This window comes from Cebus imitator, unplaced genomic scaffold (genome assembly GCF_001604975.1).
Source record: "Cebus imitator isolate Cc_AM_T3 unplaced genomic scaffold, Cebus_imitator-1.0 Scaffold213, whole genome shotgun sequence".
NCBI lineage: Eukaryota > Metazoa > Chordata > Mammalia > Primates > Cebidae > Cebus > Cebus imitator.
The window spans coordinates 2,340,475-2,358,969 of NW_016107528.1; the positions used below are offsets into that span (position 1 = coordinate 2,340,475).

General features: G+C 42.0%; 1 pseudogene; it reads left to right on the forward strand.

Moving 5' to 3' along the window:
• Positions 1-319: 319 nt before the first annotated feature.
• LOC108318002 lies at positions 320-17,665 on the forward strand (annotated as a pseudogene).
• The last annotated feature ends 830 nt before the right edge of the window (positions 17,666-18,495 follow it).

The window sequence follows — 18,495 nt, forward strand, 5'->3', positions numbered from 1 at the left end:
TGTATTTTTCTATTGTTCTCTTAGGAGATTCTTGCCTAGAGCTTGGATTATTCCTTTTTCTCATTGCTATTTTTATCCACTTGATGGTATGGGTTTTTCTGAAATTTCACTTCATTTACTTCAAGCCAGTGCTTTAAAAAACAATCTATGCCATTATTATTTCCAAGTACTCTGTGAGGTCACAAGAATGAAAGTTACAAATATCAATGAAGCAGATTAGAGCAGTTCTTTCTGGGATCAGATTCAAGATTTATCTATAGGACAGAGGTCTCTGAAGGAATCTGTGATGTCCAAAGGGTACAGTCAACTGCTAGCAGTCATGGGGAGAATCCAGGGCAGAGAATACAACTGTGGATATATGAAGAGGTATGTATAGTGTCCTGTTTGAGGCTGTAAACTACTGATTCTGAGGGGTCATTTGTAGAAGCTGCATAACTTTTAGTTTAATGTGGACCCCTAATTAGTGGTAAATAACAATACCTACCTCTCAGAATGCTTAGGTGATATGAGAAAAAGCTTACTCCTAAAAGAGAAAAATGGAAGGAATTTACATTTAATAACAGGATGGGTATAATAGTCTTTAACACTGCTGTAACAAATCATCACAAACTCAAGAGCTTAAAACAACACACATTTATCATCTCATACTTCTGTAAGTCAGAATTGTAGGTTGGCTAGGCTGATTTCTCTGCTCCAGAGCTCACAAAACCTAAATCAACGTGTTGGCCAGTGTGCATTCTTTCCCCAGGGCGCTCTAGGGAAGAGTTCACTTCCAAGCTTATTCAGGTTGTTGGCCAAATTCAGTTTTATGTGTTTGCAGGACTGAGGCCCTCACTTTCTTGCTGGATTTTGGCCAGGCATCTTTATCAGCTTCTAGAAGCCACCTGGTTTCCTTGGCTCATGGCCCCTTCCTCCATCTTCAAAGCCAGCAATGGTGGGTGGAGTCCCTCTCACACTCTGCATCCCTCCGACCTCTTCTTAGGTCTCCTCTGTCCTGCAGCACCTCTCTGAAGGACTCTTTTGCCTTCCTCTTCTGCTTCTAAGGGCTTATGTGATCATAATCGTGCCTACCTAGGTCATCCAGAATAATCTCTCTATTTTAAAGTCAACTCATTGGTTACCTTAATTCTGTCTGCAACACTTCTTCACAGTAGCACTTAGATTTGTATTCAATTGAATAATCAGAGATAAAAATCTTGGGGGGACATCTTTAAAATTCTGCCTATCACAGTGGGTTAAATGGGATTGCTAAAGCTTCTTCCCGAGAGGATCTCAATAGGGCTTTTCAGGAGTTCTCATGGTTCTTTCAGAATTTATGATTATGTTAATGGAATTTAAGAGTCTGATCTACATAGATCCACAGAGTGGAGAAAATACTTTGTGTGTGTGTGTGTGTGCGTGCGCACGTGCGTGTGTGTGTGGGCGTGTGTGTGTGTGTGTGTGTGTGTGTGTGTGACGGGGTGGGGTGGAGAGAGAGAGAGAGGAGAGGAATACGCCCAAACTGGGGAAGCCAGTCTGGCAGATGGTGTAATTTTAAGGCCTGGCTGGGTGGTAAGTACCAGCATGAGTGCATCTGGTGCAGTTAGTAGAAGCAATAGCTGTAGGAAGGAAGAAAGCCAGTGGATTTTTTTTGGTTGGTTCTTGGATATGTTCAGGAGGTGTTAGGGGCTGAACAATTTTATCCCCCAATTCATATATCGCAGCTCTAACTCCTGGTCCCTGTGAATGTGACTATATTTGGAGATAGGGTCTTTAAGGAGGTAATTAAGTTAAATTCATCCAGGTGGGTCTTAATCCAACACCACTTGCGTTCTTTTAAGAAGAGGAAATTAAGACAAAGAGATATATAGAGGAGACCATTTGAAGACACAGGGAGAAGATGGCCACCTATAAGCCCAGGACAGAGGCCTCAGAAGAAATCATCTCTTTGATCTTGGACTCTCAGCCTCCAGAATTGTGAGAAAAGAAATGTCTGTTTTTGAGCTACCCAGTATGTGGTACTTTGTTATGGCAGCCCTAGTGGACTAACAGAGGAGGTTTTGTTTCCACAAGGAAAGCTGAAATCTTGGCCACGGAGAAGCTGGTAGCTCCAGCCTGCAGCAACTATCCTTCCTTCATCTGGTGGCAGCTGGGGTTTTCTCTGCTAGCATGGCCCTAGAAAGAATTCTAGTGACTGCCCACATGTACTCTGGGCTCCTAATAGTGGGTTCTGGACATTCCCACTCCAGACACCTGTCATGAATATTTGTGGGGAGGGCACATGCTCAGAGTGGATGTAGGAGGGATGTGGTCTTTTTCTTGGTGATTTCAGGGCCTGCTCAGCAAAGGGGTGTGGGCAACTTGCTGTGCATACTCTGGTTTCTTTATTATCTTGTCCTCCAGGGCCCTGCAACCCACAGTTTTGTGATTTTGGCAGAAGGGCTGTTGCGTGCCTAGTTTTGGAATAAAAGGAACACTGGGGTAGAAGATCAGGTAGTCTGAATTCCTATCCCAACATCATAAATAATTGGAAATTTTACTGTGGGCACATTGCTGCTTTTCTTCATCTGTAAAATGAAATGGTTGCATTCCAGAATTCTGTGATTCTGTGAATCATTGGTAGACATGGATTACCTAGATGGCTTAAAATGTGAAATCTGAGAAACACCACCATATAAAATTGAAGCTCGAATTCAAACTTCTTTTCCTAGGAAGTGTAGAGAGCTTCATAACTTCCATGCTGTGGTGCTTCTACCGGTGAATTTCATTTAGCTATTCATTTGTTGTAGCAAAAAGGAAAGATTTCACAATAACTACTTCTTGGACAGGATTAAAGTTCAACTCAGGAAATCTCAAAGGTTGGCTATTAATTTGTTTTCTATTTTTAATCACACTTCATTTCAGAGAATAATATTTTTCTCTGTGTCTGAGTGGTGCTCTAGAAACAGAATTTAGCAATGAAAACATGCTTCTCAAGAGCCCTGTTGCTCTAATGAGCACCTACCCTGAAGGATATGCCCGAGTTCAAAATGTGGAACTCTAAGAATGTAAAATTTTTGTCTGTTGTTAATTATCGCTGTATGTATTCAGTTTTCTGGTCAGATGGTTTGTAGTAAGACATTGAAATTCTATGTCCAGTAAATATTTGTATACATGTCCTCCACACATGTAGAATAAACAGAATGATTTTCCACTTCCTGTAAATTAAGGTTATTTTGAATTTGAAAATGCTTGAGAAGGAAAACAAGCCTCTAGGCAAAACTGTGAGGCTTAATTTGTACTCATCTTCCTTAGGATTTTCTTTGCGAAGTCAAGAACATGAAGTGCAGGGTCTGGATGTGAAACTATAAGAGTTTTTGGTTGAGTAAAATTTCCGTGAGCTTTGGCCTACTCTGTAATTGGAATGTGAAATTTCGAGCAAGTCCATCCAAACTTCATCAGTTTGGCAGACCATTATATCTCAATGAAGAATGAACACAATTTGCAATTTTTGACATTGAAAATATTTTACCTCTAGACCATGAACTTCTTTGGAAAAATTTTATTTCTTTGATGAGGTGTACTTGATGATAAATTTGGGAGCTCTTACAGATCCAAATGTATAATTTATTGTTGCTTTTGTTTACTGATATTATTCCAAAACTTTTCAAATCTTTTTTTTTGGTCACCATGGACTGGTTCTCATAGATTTTAATCGAAAGTTGAAGAGGAAACTGTGATTTTCAGTGAATTAAAGAATAATTGTTAAATTTTTTTTAAAAAAACAATTGTTAGGTAAGAGCTTAGTGTGATTAAGGACCAATTCCAAGAGTAGAAAAACGAGGTAGAACCAGCCATTTACTACAGCAACTGGAGTAAAAATAGAAAATGAAAAGTTTTTCTGTAGCCTCAAGTACAACTGAGAGAAGTGTCGTCAGCAGGGGCTTAGGTGTGGAAATGGAGAACTTTCTTTTGATCGTCTGGTACTAAATTGAAAACGTTTAGCTGGAGACCCAAAAGGCCTGACATTAACAGGAGGCTGCCACTCATGAGCTTGAGAGTGGGGTGGGGGTAGAGGTGGGGGAAGAGTTGGGAGGATGTACCTATAAAGAATGAATTAGAGTGAAAAGTAGTGTGAAAAATGTGCCAATGTGAGTGACACACTTATTGATGAAAGGTGGAAGGAGGAGCTAATGATGGTTTTTGACTAAGGCAGTCGAGGAAGTTTCTGTGAGGAGGTGGCATTTTATTGGGGCCTGAAAGAATGAGTAAGTAGTTGATAAATATAGGTAAATTGCAAACAATAACAACGACAGGACCTAAAATTTGCATGTTAGGCATTGTACTAAGCTTGTTTAAACATACTATCTCTTAAACCTTCTGAAAACTCCATGGTACATGTAATTGTTGTCCCTATCGTAAAGGTAAGGAAACTCAGGTAAAGGTAATTTGATGAATATGATACAGGTGCATTTGAATTAAGATGCGTTGATTCAAGCAACTGGGCTCCTTCTAGGAGAGAGGGACAGTCTGCAAGGAGGAGACACCTTCAGCAAAGAGCCAGATGAGCAAGTTTGGAGAAAATGCAAGGTTTTGTGTGACTTGTATGTAGGATATTTGGGGCAATGAAGTTGGAGAAAGATTTAGAAATGAGGTTGAGGCCAGATGGCAGAGCCCCGAATATTATTCCAAGGGTTTTTTTTTCTCTTAGCAATGTGGAAACCCTGCAGGTTTTTGAGTTGGAGGGTACTGTTATTTAACTGTGATTGTAGGGTAAGTCTGGTAGCAGCCTGAAGGATGGATTCGAGAAGGGAGAGTTTGGAGGTTAGGGGGACAGTTCCACAACAAACGGGGCACACAGCTGCAAGGACAAGGAAAAACCAAGTCATGGCTAATAGGATGGGGCAGAGGCAGAGATGAGGACCACTGTGGGAGCGGAGCTGGCTGGGTATTGTAATTCGTTGTGTGGAGGGGTGAGGAGGGAGAGTTTCAGTTTCTTGTGTTCGGAATATAGTGGTATCTTGACACAGGAGTATAGAAGCAAGAATTGGGGAGGAAGAATATGTGTTGGGTTTGAAGTGTGTTGAGCTTGGAATGAATATCCAGATAGAGGTGTCCAGTGGGAATTTGGAAAATCTGGGTCTAGGGCAGAGTAAGAGAGTTTGGCAGACACAACGTAAACATAAAAGTTGAACCATGGAAGAGAATGGAGGACAAAAGGGAGACAGACCAAGCTTCGATTCCAGCAAAATGCCTGGATTTAAAGGACTAGGCGAAAGAATAGAAAGCAATGGGGGAAAATAGAAAAGGTGTGGTCAGAAGCTTATGGGCAAACATCCTGAGTTTATAAGTACTTTGTGATGAGTGACAACATCTTAATAATTTGGCTCCTTGGCTTCAGTTAGCGGTGGCTTCTGCATAATGGGAGCTTTATGAGTACTTGTTGGATTTAGTTGCATATTTCTGCTCTGAGGAACTAAGAATGCAGTAGGCTTTGTAGAAAAGTTTATGTGTGTCCCTTGAGCTGTCCCAGGAGTGACACAGTGAAGGACAAACAGTCCTCATGACCAATTCCATATTAGTGTTATTCGTATGCTTTTAAATATTTCCTTTTTGCAGATATAACAATAGGGATTATCAGGCCAAGGAAACAAACCAGTGGTGTCAAGGTGGGAAACACACACATGCCCAATTACGACACCAGATTTTAAGAAAGAAGCATCCTGGGGGTTGGAAAGGCAGGTGGAGAGAAGTAAGTGATGGATTTAGAGTGAACTATTGACTGAGAAAGCCAGTGACTGTTCTGTTTCTTTAGATACAAAATGAAGACTCTAATGTCCTTTTCATGACATTTACTTGACAATTACACTAATTGTTTAATAACACAGGAGGTGCGTTTACAGAAAAACTTGGCTGTGATAGTTTTAAAATGGCCTTTCTGTCACTGGAAATCATCATGGACATATTTATATGAAAGAGCTTGCAATGATATGATAAAAAGCTTTTCAATGTGTTATTTCTAAATCTAATGAGAAATTAGGGAGGACTGATACAATCCACCAGGCTAGTCTAGGCTCCAGACCTCAGGGAGAGCTGAACTAAGGGGCAGGATGGAATATGACTTAACCTGAAGGCTGAGGACAAGGGCTGAAGTGGTGGATTTTGGACATATATTGACTACTGCATAATGGAAGAAAACAGCTGTGACCAGATCTGTGCTTTATTTTCTGCTCTCTGCACTAGAAGGTCTGATAGCAGTGTGGTTTACGCCTGAGTGCAGCTGACTCAGGCAGCGTCAGACCTTGAGTTAGTGTTTAAAGGCAGGAGATGATGCGTTGACCAGAAGCAATTTCATTTAGGATTAGTGTTGTCAGATGAAATACAAGATGCCCACTTAAATGTGAACTTCAGCTAAACAACAAAAATTTTTAGTGTAACCATGTCTCATGCAACATTTAGGACATACATGTACTAAAAAAGTATTTGTTGTTTATCTAAATTTCAAATTTCAGTGGGTACTGTATATTTTTATTTGCTAAATCTGGTGATTCCACGTAGGACTGAGTCTCATTACCATGAGGTTTCTTTTCTCTTTTATTCGTGCAAACCAGGATCTGGCCAAAAGTGCCAGGAAAACTATTTTAACTCCAAATGTTTGGGTTGGTCCTGGAGAACTTCTGTGTACATCAGCTGTGAAGGTGAGGAATTGGCTGAGAACTGGCAGGTTTGAAGATAATTCAGATACTCCTGGCTTTGATTTTATAGACATTTTTTTGTGGTAAAATATACATAACCTAAAGTTTACCATTTTAACCTTTTTAAAGTGTACAATTCAGTGGCACTAAGTACATTCACATTGTCGTGCAGCCAGCATCCCTAGCCATCCCCAGAACCATTCACCTTCCAAAGCTGAAGGACTGTACCAGTTAAATAATAACTCCCATTCCCTACTCACCCTAGTATCTGGCAATCACCATTCGACTTTCTCTATGAATTATTTGACTATTTCTGGTACCTCCTATTAGTGGAATCATACAATATTTGTCCTTTTGTGTTTCACTTAATTCACTTAGCATAATGTCTTCAAGGTTCATCCATGTTGTATAATTGTATTAGAATTCCATTCCTTTTTGAGGCTGAGTAATATTTCAGTATATACACATAACACATTTTGTTTATCCATTCATCTGTCAATGGTCATTTGAGTTGTTTCCACATTTTAACTGTTGTGAAAAATGTTGCTGTAAATGTTGGTGGACAAATATGTGTTTAAGTCTCTGCTTTCAATTTTTTGAATATATATCTAGAAGTGGAATTCCTGGATTATATGGTGATTCTATGTTTAGCTTTTTTAGGAACCTCCACACTTTTTCCACAGCGGCTGCCCCATTTAGGTTGTCATCAACAATGCACAAGTGTTCCAATTTTCCTACATCCTCCCCAGCACTTGTTATTTTCTACTTTTTGAGTACTAGCTATCCCAATAGGTGTGTGTAGATGTAATTTTTTTTTTAGACGGGGTCTTGCTCTGTCACCAGGCTGGAGTGTAATGGTGCGATCTCAGCTCATTGCAACCTCTGCCTCCTGAGTTTAAGTGATTCTCCTGCCCCAGCCGCCCGAGTAGCAGGGACTAGAGGTATGTGCCACCACACCTGGCTAATTTTTTGTATTTCAGTAGAGACAGGGTTTCACTGTGTTGGCTAGGACAGTCTCGATCTTCTGACCTTGTGATCTGCCTGCCTTGGCCTCTCAAATTGCTGGGATTACAGGCGTGAGCCACCACATCTGGCCGTAGATGTAATTGATAAGGATGGCTTGTGGCTTCTGCTCCTAGTTTAAATAAAAATAGTTCACTCTTTCTCACTCTGGAATCACCGTGGCCATTGGCACTGGCATAAAATTTTGTATTCACTGCGTAAGACATGTCTACAGGGTTAGGAAATGGATTTCCCAGAGGGGCTTTTAAAGGACCTCTGAAAGTAGTATCAAAAAGAGAGTTCTAGAAAAGTTTCCAATAATGATAGCAGTGTTGGGCTAAGCACATACGCCTCTTATACTTTGAAAGACACAGGGTGCTTTTCTTTATGCAAGTTCTGGTTAGTTTGCTGAAACAGGCACTCACACTCAAACACATGCATCATGATTTTGTAGTCATATCTCATGGACTCACACAAAGGAATCTGAATCAATTCTTGGAATAGACCTAGTGTTATTATCTGGATGTTAATTCCCAAGATATTCTGAATTTTCAGTAATAACACCCAGGGTGGAAGTATCAGAGACAGAAGTGAACTCAATTCAAGTTTAGGACAGAATCTCATTACTTTCAAATCCAGTTATTAACCACTTTTCAGAAAATAGAGGATGACTGTTCCTATGGTAACAGAAGCCTTAAGGCAAGAGATCACTCAGCAGCCTGATGTTTTTAGCAAGCTCCGCAATGATCCAGCCTTGGGTGAAGGGACCCAATAGCCAAGGTCAAGTGTAGCCTCTGTCGCTGGGTTTTTTCCTTTTTACTCCACAGTACCTCCTTTTCCCCATAATTCTTCAAAAGAAATCAGTCGGGTGCCGTCTTCCCTGTCTTCGGGCCTCCCCCAGCCTGTTTCCCAACATCCTGGTGTGTGCATATGTGTTTCTATACCTGTGCATACTCCGTCTGCCCCACTCATCTCTATGTCAATCTAGATTCATGTTCTTCATAGTTGTCTGTGAATCATTCAAGGTGTACTTTTAGCTCAGAATTGAATCATGCCACCAGAATAAAAAAGATCCCACTATTAAATATCTTTCGAGCCAGGCTTTTTGGATTTGCTTGTTAAGCAGATCTTAGCTGCTCTTTCTTTTCTTTCATTATGAAAATATTTCCCAAGAGTGGACACTTCTGATTTGGGTTGGTACTGGTGGTGTGTCTCATTGTTGTGTCTTTACTTGTAAGTGAACACTCTGAGCTGCCTGCCTGAATTTTCAGTGACAAATGCCATGCTATTTTTAGTACCCTCAGTCATACTGAATAAATCCAATCTTATTTACATAATATGTAAGGTTGAACTCATGGTTTGCTGTGTGCTTTTAATGTCACAAGCAGACGATGATATGAACAATTGCATGCTCAGCATATATGGACACAGTTTCCTTGTTGAATCAAATAGATTTACTGAGAGAATGAGTCTAATGTGTCAGAGGTTTGCCTAACAGACTTCTGGCAAATCCCCATAAATAATCACCAGTGGCATTACTTTTACCTAGAAATGTTAATTCCTAGACATCTACAAACAGTGAATCTTGAGTTTTTCTTGAGACCACGTTCACCTTAAAGTAGACATATACAAATGAAATGTGCATGAAATCTTTCTCTCTCTTTCCCCCTCCTCTCACAGCATGCATATATTCCAGAAGCACTCACGCCAGGTAAAGGATAAGGATCTCGAATTTAACTATTTGGGCATTAGTTTTTTCTTGACCATAGAAGTAGGAGGGAGAGCATGAAGCCATCATCTTGAGTCAATTGAGGGATAAGGACATGCCATGTCTCCCTTCAGGAGAGATACTTCCTCCATTATATACCCTCATAACTTTGACTCAAAGACAAGGCTGAAGTTATATATGTATGTATTTATTTATTTATTTTGAGATGGAGTTTCACTTTGTCACCCAGGCTGGAGTGCAGTGGTGTGATCTCAGCTCACTGCAGCCTCCAACTCCCAGGTTTAAGTGATTCTCTTGCCTCAGCCTCCTGAGTAGCTGGGATTACAGGTGCCCACCACCATGCCCAGCTAATTTTTGTATTTTTAGCAGAGACAGCATTTCACCATGTTGGCCAGGCTGGTCTTGAACTCCTGACCTCAAGTGATCCACCTACCTTAGCCTCCCAAAGTACTGGCATTATAGGCATGAGCCACTGCAGACACTATCTCTAGCCAAGGCTGACATTTTAAAATGAAATGGATCGAGTCTTAAATAATCGAAATAAATCTATCCTCATGACAGTGTGTGACTGAAAAGTTATGAGGTAGTCTAGGATATCATTTCAGGAGCTTCTCATCCCATAGGAGATGAGAGCTTGACAGGATTGTTGGTCACATTTACTGGAAACAGAATTGTATCGTGTTCTGAACTCTGGCATGGACACTCTTTACTAACCTCTTTTCATCTCTTTGTCTGGGTCTACCTTCCCTCATCTGAAAAATCTCTCAGTGGAACGTCTAGTTATTTCATCTTGGTCAACCAACCATGAAGGACCTGAGGGACTCCAGTCCATGGAAACACTGAGATTAAGCACTGTTGATGAGATAACAGATCCGAATTCTGAAAAACAAACATGAATTTGTTAAACTTGCCAGGCAAGTGAGCCCTGCATTTGGGAACAGTTCCCCTCAGCTCTGCTTGAGCAGAGCTAATATATGTTACCAGGAAAGCACAGATGGTTCTGATTAACAGAAGTGGTGACAAGGAAACTGATGGACTCCTAGACCAAGACACAGCTGCTTTAACACACTCAGCATTCCATCTGCCTTAGGTTAAAGCTGGTTTATTTTGGCTTTGCAAGTCCTGATATAATTTCAAACAGCAACATTTCTCGAGGTGGGTGATTTTAAGGCATAAGGTTCTTCAATTCGATGTCCTTGATGCTGATTTGATTTAAAGAACACGATTGTTAAGGCTGTGTCCTTGATGCTTGCTAGCAGAAGCCCTTTAACAGTTTCACAGCATGACAACTGTATGTGAAGGAGGCAGGAAATGCAGGGGAGGTGGGGGAAGCCTGGCTAAGGGTGGTGGCAGACTGCAGAGAGAAACATGTTGAAAAGAGATCCTGGACCACAGCCACGTAAATGTGCTTGTGCAGAAGAATGGAGAGGGGAACGCATGCCTTTGCCTGAAGGCAGGGTGGACATTAAGCCTCCACTACATCCCTCAAGCTTTGCATGGTACCTGGCACAGGGCAAATCCTCTCTAAGTGTTCGCTGAATGAATGAATGAGTGATAGGAAGATGGGGAAAACAGTCCCATAGGAGAACAGTTTAAGACAGTGAAGGGTTCAAGGCCTGAGGCTGTGGCTGGGAGAAGACGATGAGAGCTCAGGTTCCCTGGCCTGGATCATTCTTGAGACACATACTTCACAGCCCCTAGCCCCTACTACATGCACACCAAGTAGTGACTGTTGTCAGGGTGAACTTTGCTCTCACGGAAAAGTTGTAGGGAGGAGTGAGGAGTGGAGAGGAGAAATCACCAGACTCTAGGTTCCTGAAGGAGTTGATGGAAAATAAGTGAAAACAAGTCCCCCTGACTTTTTCAAACCACTGTGTACTTAACCTCCTCCAGCTAAACCCTTCAGATGCTATCTCTAGTCCTTATAGTAAGCCTCTGAAGTTATGGTAGCGAAACCCACACTACTAACCAATGAGGGAGGGGTCTGTGACTTCCCTAGGCTCTCGTGGATGACAGGGACAGGTTGATGGCAAAGCCCACTCTGTCTTGCTCTTTGACGCCCTTGTTGCCACTCTCACCTGAAGTCCACAGGCAGGACGGGATCCAGAGAGCCCTTTGTGCAGGCTGCCCTGAGTGTGACATTAAGTGAAGAGGATAAGGGCTTCCCGAACTTGGTGCCTGCCAGGTCAGGGGCCTGCTGTTCCAGGGCGCTGGCTGCTTCTCTTATAGGGTGGAACACAGAGTGAGTGAAAACTCAAGGAACCAAGAACTTCAGTTCTTCATTCTTTTCTTGTTTTGCAAAAAAAATTTAGTGGAACTTGAAAGCCTGATTGTAAAGTTGACTGAATGAGAATTGCACTAAGGTAATTTTGAAAAGGAAGAATACTCCACCAGGAATGTGGGGAGTATTTTGGCTTATCTTCTTATTTTAGATATTAAAAAAATCCACAAAGCTAGAGAATGAAACAATATTGGCACATTTTTAGATGGCAATTTGGTATATTTATCAAAATTGATGATAAATAAGAATTTAATTTTTAAGAACTATCCTGGAGGAAAACTAAAAATGTGTATATAGATGCAGAATATTAGGATGTTCATTGCAACCTTGTTTGTGAGAGCTTAAATGTAGAAATATTTCAGGTTTCCATCAATACGGTAGTGCTTAAATTAATTAGGATATGGTCACAGCATAAATACCAGGGAACTGTTAAAAGAAATTAAGCAGAGTCAAGCATGCTCACTTGAAAAGACCTGAAATATATTGGGAATGAAGGAACGGAAAAAGCAAGTCACAAAACAATATCGTGTACTTAACGTTACAAACACGTTGGAAAAGATTTGGAAGAATGCAGACAAACAATTTTTAGTGACAACTTCACAATTAGAGGAAAAAGTCGAGGGAGGGTCTTACTTTTTTGATATACTTCTGTGTGATCTTCCTCTTTTATAAAGAGCATATTCATGTGTTAATTGTGTATTTAATAAAATGATAATGTGGGGAAACAGAATCCGGATATTTGGGAAACGAGAAAGACAGACAACTTAAAGATAATTTCAGGTTTAATGCTACAGGTGAGTTGACATGAAATTTAATGGACTAGATAGAACTCATTGCTATCACTGGTATGGGCCACTTGTTTGAAGGCAGAATATCCTTGAGCCCTAGTTAGAGTCAAATTTTTGTGGCCAAAGAGATCATAGTGCCCTAAAGTATCCTGAGAGCAGTTAAGAATAACTGTCAAATTAAATGAGGTCTTGGTGGCTATGATCGAGGAAGTTAGTACATGAAGAAAGGAAAAAAAGCAATGGGGTAAAATTGCTCCAGCAGAAGTAAGGAAGACAGCATCCCCTGGAAAATATCAGGAGGCTGTGTAGCACTGCAGGTGGGTAAGAGGAGAGTGCTACCTGTCATAGCTGCTATTAATGTAAGATCATTCTCTGATCCAGGAGAAACATGGGCTAGATGCCTTCTAAGACAATTAAAATATAACTTAATTGCCTAGTAAAAATTATGAATATGATAGAAGCATGAAGCCTAAAAAGAAACACTTCCTCTTCATTCCTGCTTCTCATTCCATACCCATTCCTATTAATCACCACTGTTAGAGTTTGGTGTGAATTCTTCTAGCACATTTAGGCTCACATATATGTACACAAACACACAGAAGCACACACACACACAATAACACGCGTGCAGAATTTTAAAAAAATACCTAAATATTTTACTAATGCATTCTCATTCTGAGCCTTTGAGAATGAGAATGTATTAGTAAAATATTGCAACAGGAGGCTGTGCCCACAGAGCTGGCTCACCAATTTTTGGAGTTCTTCCTTGCCTTTCTTTGTGGAATGTTCTGTGGCTGCTCTGGAGAGAACGACTCTTCCCAATTGTTTTCACCAGAACGCTTGGGAAAGCAATGCAGGTGATTGTGTCACCGAGGGGGCAAGTGTTGATTTGGATTTAGAAGAAATGGGATGCAGGAGTTTTAGATTTGGGTAATTTGTAGTGCAGTGAGTTTAAGAATTTGAGCTCCAGGAATCTGGATTTGAACATGGGGCTTCACATTATCTATATAATCTTAGGAAAGTTACTTAACTGTTTAGAACCTCAGTTACCTCGCTTACAGAATGAGGGTAGAATGGTGCCTACCTTATTACAAGGGGGTTCTGAGGACTAAAGAGGCAATGCTTACAAGCTGTTTATCACCTTGAAAAGCATGTGCTGTATGCTTATTAAAGTAGGCTGTATTTATTTTATTTTATTCCTGTTCCAGGTCACTTTTAGGTCACTTGTGAACACTGAGAGTTCTTTTCAAGTTCTTCTGAAAATTGCTTTTCCACAGGCTTAACTTGCTTGCCTTTATTTTCTGATCTAATATTTATGCACATTTTCTGCTTTTAATCTATTATTTTTGCTTCAATATGCCAAGATTCTCACATGGTATTTTGAAATGAACCAAGAACAAACCAAAATGCTTTATACACAACTTCTTGGACTTTCCTTAAATTGAGTTATAGCTGACCATTTCTTAACATTTTTTTTTTTTTCGAGGCAGTTTTGCTCTTGTTGCCCAGGCTGGAGTGCAATGGCATGATCTTGGCTCATCGCAACCTCTGCCTCCCAGGTTCAAGCAATTCTCCAGCCTCAGCTTCTCTAGCAGCTGGGATTACAGGCATGTGCCACCATACCTGGCTAATTTGGTATGTTTAGTAGAGATGGAGATGGGGCTTCTCCATGATGGTCAGGTTGGTCTCGAACTCCCGACCTCAGGTATCTGCCTGCCTTGGCCTCCCAAAATGCTGGGATTATACGTCTGGTCCTTTTTTTGCGTTTTTTTACACAACCTCATTTCTTGGTTGATTTAGTGGCACAATTTTCCAAATGGATATTTGGTTTTTGATGTCAAGGACTGAAGAGTTTCCTTGCTTTTGGACGTGTGGATATTTAACTGTCTTTGTGCTTGCTGTCACTAGTTGACTCTTGACCCTCTCAACCCGTATAGAATTGTCATACATTAATTTGATGTTAAATTATATTATGTCTTAGTTGCACATCTAAGTGTTCGGTTAATTTATTTATTCAATGAATCTTTATGAGTGTCCCTGAGTGTCGGGAATTGGACTATGTTTCAGGGATAGAGTGGTAATAGAGACAGGCCCTTCTTCCATGAAATGCAGAGTCTAGCAAGGCCTATATACATGAAGTGATGAATTATCAATGTGGTAATGTTCTGCTGGGTGAGGTGCTGTGAGAGGGACGCAGAAGGGCCTCCCTGAGGGAAGTGATACTGATATGAAATCTGAAAGAGGAATGAATAAAGTGAGGAGTAGATGAATACTCTATCCAGAAGCAACTGCCTATTCAAAGACCTGAACATAAGAGAAGTCTTGCAGCATTTGAAGAATTGAAATAAAATGAATGATTGGAGTGGAGAGTGTGAGGGTGCTGAGAGCTGAGGTGGGACTGAAGCCATATGAGGAATTTATTCCTTCCAGGAGTCTCTCTGACTGGTTTCTGATAACAAGTGGTTACAGAATCTAGACGGTTTCTGAGTTCAGCAATGATGACAGCATGTTTGAGTCTCCTTGAACACAGCAGTACTTTATTGCTCTTTGGTGACTAATGAAATTTTGTCTCTGGTCAAGTAGTTGGATTCTTAGCATGACACATTTTAATTCAAGTCAAGAAGACAGAAGTATTTAAAGGCTAGTGAGGGAGTGCCTCGAGCTTATATGGAAATAGAAAGGACTTGGAACTAGAGAGTCTTTGTTCTGAATGGTCTTTCTGGACTTTGTCTTTTGCCTACTTTTTGTCTTCTTAAACTTTGTCTAAATGTTGTCAAACAGAAAAACAAAGCGAAAACATAGCAACAGTAGATTCTGCCTCAAAGCTGTGAAGCTCCAGGCAACGTCAATGCTTCACAGTTAAAATTTTCCTTTTAGTAGCTGCACTTGAAATCGTCTCCAGCACCAGCAAAGGGGTGGTAAGAGAGTCATGGTTTCCGAGATCCAATTTTAAGGCATATGGAAATAGGCTACTACCTAAGAAGGAATTCTTTTGTTCTATATAGCATTTAAAAGCTTATTTTTGTTAGCTAAAACCCCTGATTGTTTAGAATAATGTGATTTAGGATAATCAATAGATATATTTATAGAGATACGATACTATAGAGAATATCTGATATAAATGTTTAATTCATTCTTAGTAGTATGTATAGAGTTTCACCTATGGTTCCATCTTGTCTTACTCAAAAAGCAGAACAGTTTCTTTCGTAGAAAGAAAGCTACCAGTTCCCAGGTGCCCACTCCTATTCTTTTTAGGGAATCATAATTTGTTCTCCTTGGAGGCCAGATTTCTGAGTGAATTCTCCAGTATGCTCACAGCTCTCCCTCCAGATATTTTGAGAGCTTGGAGTCATAGTCCTGCATTTTAAAGGAAGCTGTGAAAACCCACATGAGCTCTCCTTTTCCAGCCGTAGAGAAAACTAAATAGTGTCCCAAGACCACTGTTGGTTGAAGAGTCCTTTGGATCTGAGTTTTCTTCTGTATTCTGCTGTGTCCTCTTGAAAAACTAATATAATAGCAGAAAATAAAGGACACTGGCAGAAGGATTTTCAGTGTTAAGAACTGGCCTATGACAAAACTGGCCATTTTACATCTTTGTTATATTTATAGGTTTACTTTTCTGATATTTATACTTTTGATTTGCCAGGCGCGGAGGGGGTGAGGTGGAAGGGTTGGGAGAAGGTGGCAGTCAGGTAGCTATAGTCAGGAAGATTTGTGCAATAATGGAAAACCGTTAATAAAGATGTGAATTTTGTTAAAGAAAGATTCTCAAATTGCAACATGTTCTTGGCAGTGCAGAAATGCATTCTCCTGGGGGCAGAGGGAGTATCCAAATAAGTCAGAATGAAAATGAGCAGGGAAGGTGGGTAAATTTCCCAACTCTGGAATTTTGTGGCTGGGAGAGCAAATAACTGCGGCTCTCCTGGCGCCTGGTTCCTCGCATCACGTTGAGGCCCTAGCAGGTGAAACCCCAGGACATCACCTCCGAGGAGGACCAGGGCGAGCAGCTGACCCCAGAGTTTGTAGATGCAGCCCCCACAGTGTGGGAGCCTAGTGCTCCAGTCAGCCATGCAGGAAATGATGATGAGGCGAATGAGGACCAAGCCACAGCAAAGCGGCTTCGTCGGGAGAAGACACAAGATGTGTGAAGTCTTTAGCATCTCTGAGTTCTTGGAACATAAGAAAAATGGCACTAAGAATCCACCTGTCTTCATCGTGAATGACAGCGAGGGTCCAGTGCCTTCAGGAGACTTCTCGGGAGCTGTACTGAGCCACCAGTCACAGTCCAAGCGGTGAGGATGGTCACAAGGAGAGTGGTGGCAGCTCAGGGGACATGAAGGAGATGGTTCGGAGTCTGCGATGTATCTAAAGACGGAGACAGCCTTGCCACCCACGCCCCAGGACATAAGCTATTTACCCAAAGGCAAAGTGGCCAACACTACGTGACCTTGCGGGCACTAGAGGGCACCAAGGTGGCGGTGAATCAGCAGAGTGCACATGCCCTGCCTGCCCCTGTGCCTGGCGCCAACAGCATCCTACGCGTCCCGAGCAGATCCTGTGTCTGCAGCTGCAGGAGCAGCTGCAGCAGGTCCAGCTCCCGGAGCAGATCCGCATCCAGGTGGACACGTGGGCCTCCCACGCCTGCGCTCCAGGGGGGCGGGGCCAACACCCTGCAGACCTTGGGCTGCCACTTGTCCCAGCAGGTTTATGCAGCTGTGGCTTTGCTCAGCCAGAAAGCTGGAAGCCAAGATCCATCTCTGGACGCCTTGAAACAAGCCAAGCTACCTCATGCCAACATCCCTTCTGCCACCTTCTCCCCAGTGCTTTGCATCCTCAGGCCCGGGCTCGGTCGCTTCCAGAGCCCTTTCTCCACTGTGGCGCTAGGCCCATCCAAGGGAAGGAGAAGCCGCCGAACACCTCCGCGGTAGATGTCGAACCCAATGATGAGGCGGTCCTCTGCAAGCACAAGTGTCAGTGCTGTAGCAAGGTTTTCGGGGCTGATAGCTCCTTGCAGATCCACCTCCGCTCCCACGCTGGAGAGAGACCCTCCGTGTGCTCTGTTTGTGGCCATCGCTTTCCCACCAAAAACGACCTTAAAGGTCCACTTTCGCCGACACCCCCAGGTGAAGGCAAACCCCCAGCTGTTCAGTTCCAGGACAAAGTGGCAGCAGGCAATGGCATTCCCCATGCACTCTCTGTACCGTCCCCGTAGATGAATTGAATATCTCTAGACAGCAGCCTTGTCTTTGCAAGCCCCTCTGTAGGGCTACCTGAGAATCCCTCTTTGGAGACTAAGGACCTCATGGGTGGCCCCTCTGCCAACCAACCTGCAGCCTGGACCTTCTGCAGAAAGTGAGGGTGGATCCACACATCCTGGGGTGGGACCAAACCATAATTCCCCAAGGACTGGTGGCTTCCAAGGGAGCGGGACCATGGACTCCAATGAATCTTTCATTTGCCACCGAGTCTTAAGCTGCTGGAGCTCCTTCAGGATGAATTATTGCACCCACAGCAGGGAGAGATCATTCCAGTGTGAGATCTGTGGCCAGGCCATTTCTACCTAAGGTAACCTGAAGACATACCTAGGAGTTCACGGAACCAACACATCCATTAAGAGGCAGCATTCGTGCCCCATCTGCCAGAAGAAGTTTGCCAGTGCCATGATGCTGCCATAGCATATTTGCCTACTCCAAGATGGATGGCTCCCAGCCCGGTATCAGTGCAGATGTGGAAAAACCAGGTGTTACTGACAGCCTTGAGTAAAGGAGAAGTTGCATGGCAGGAGAAATGCAGACAGAGTGACATCTCTAGAATCTGCTTTCTTATAAGAACTTATCTCCTGTTTTGTTTTCCTTACTGATATGCAAATAATGTTTATGCTGTTTGTGATCACAACCTCAGGCAAGTCTGTAATCACAATTGTTGCTATATGTTGCTTTGCAAAATATTGAAAAATAAAAAAAAATTATACCAAAACACAGATTTTTTTTTTTTTTTAATTTTGGAAAGAAGCTTTGTTATGTGTGACAAACTGTATACACA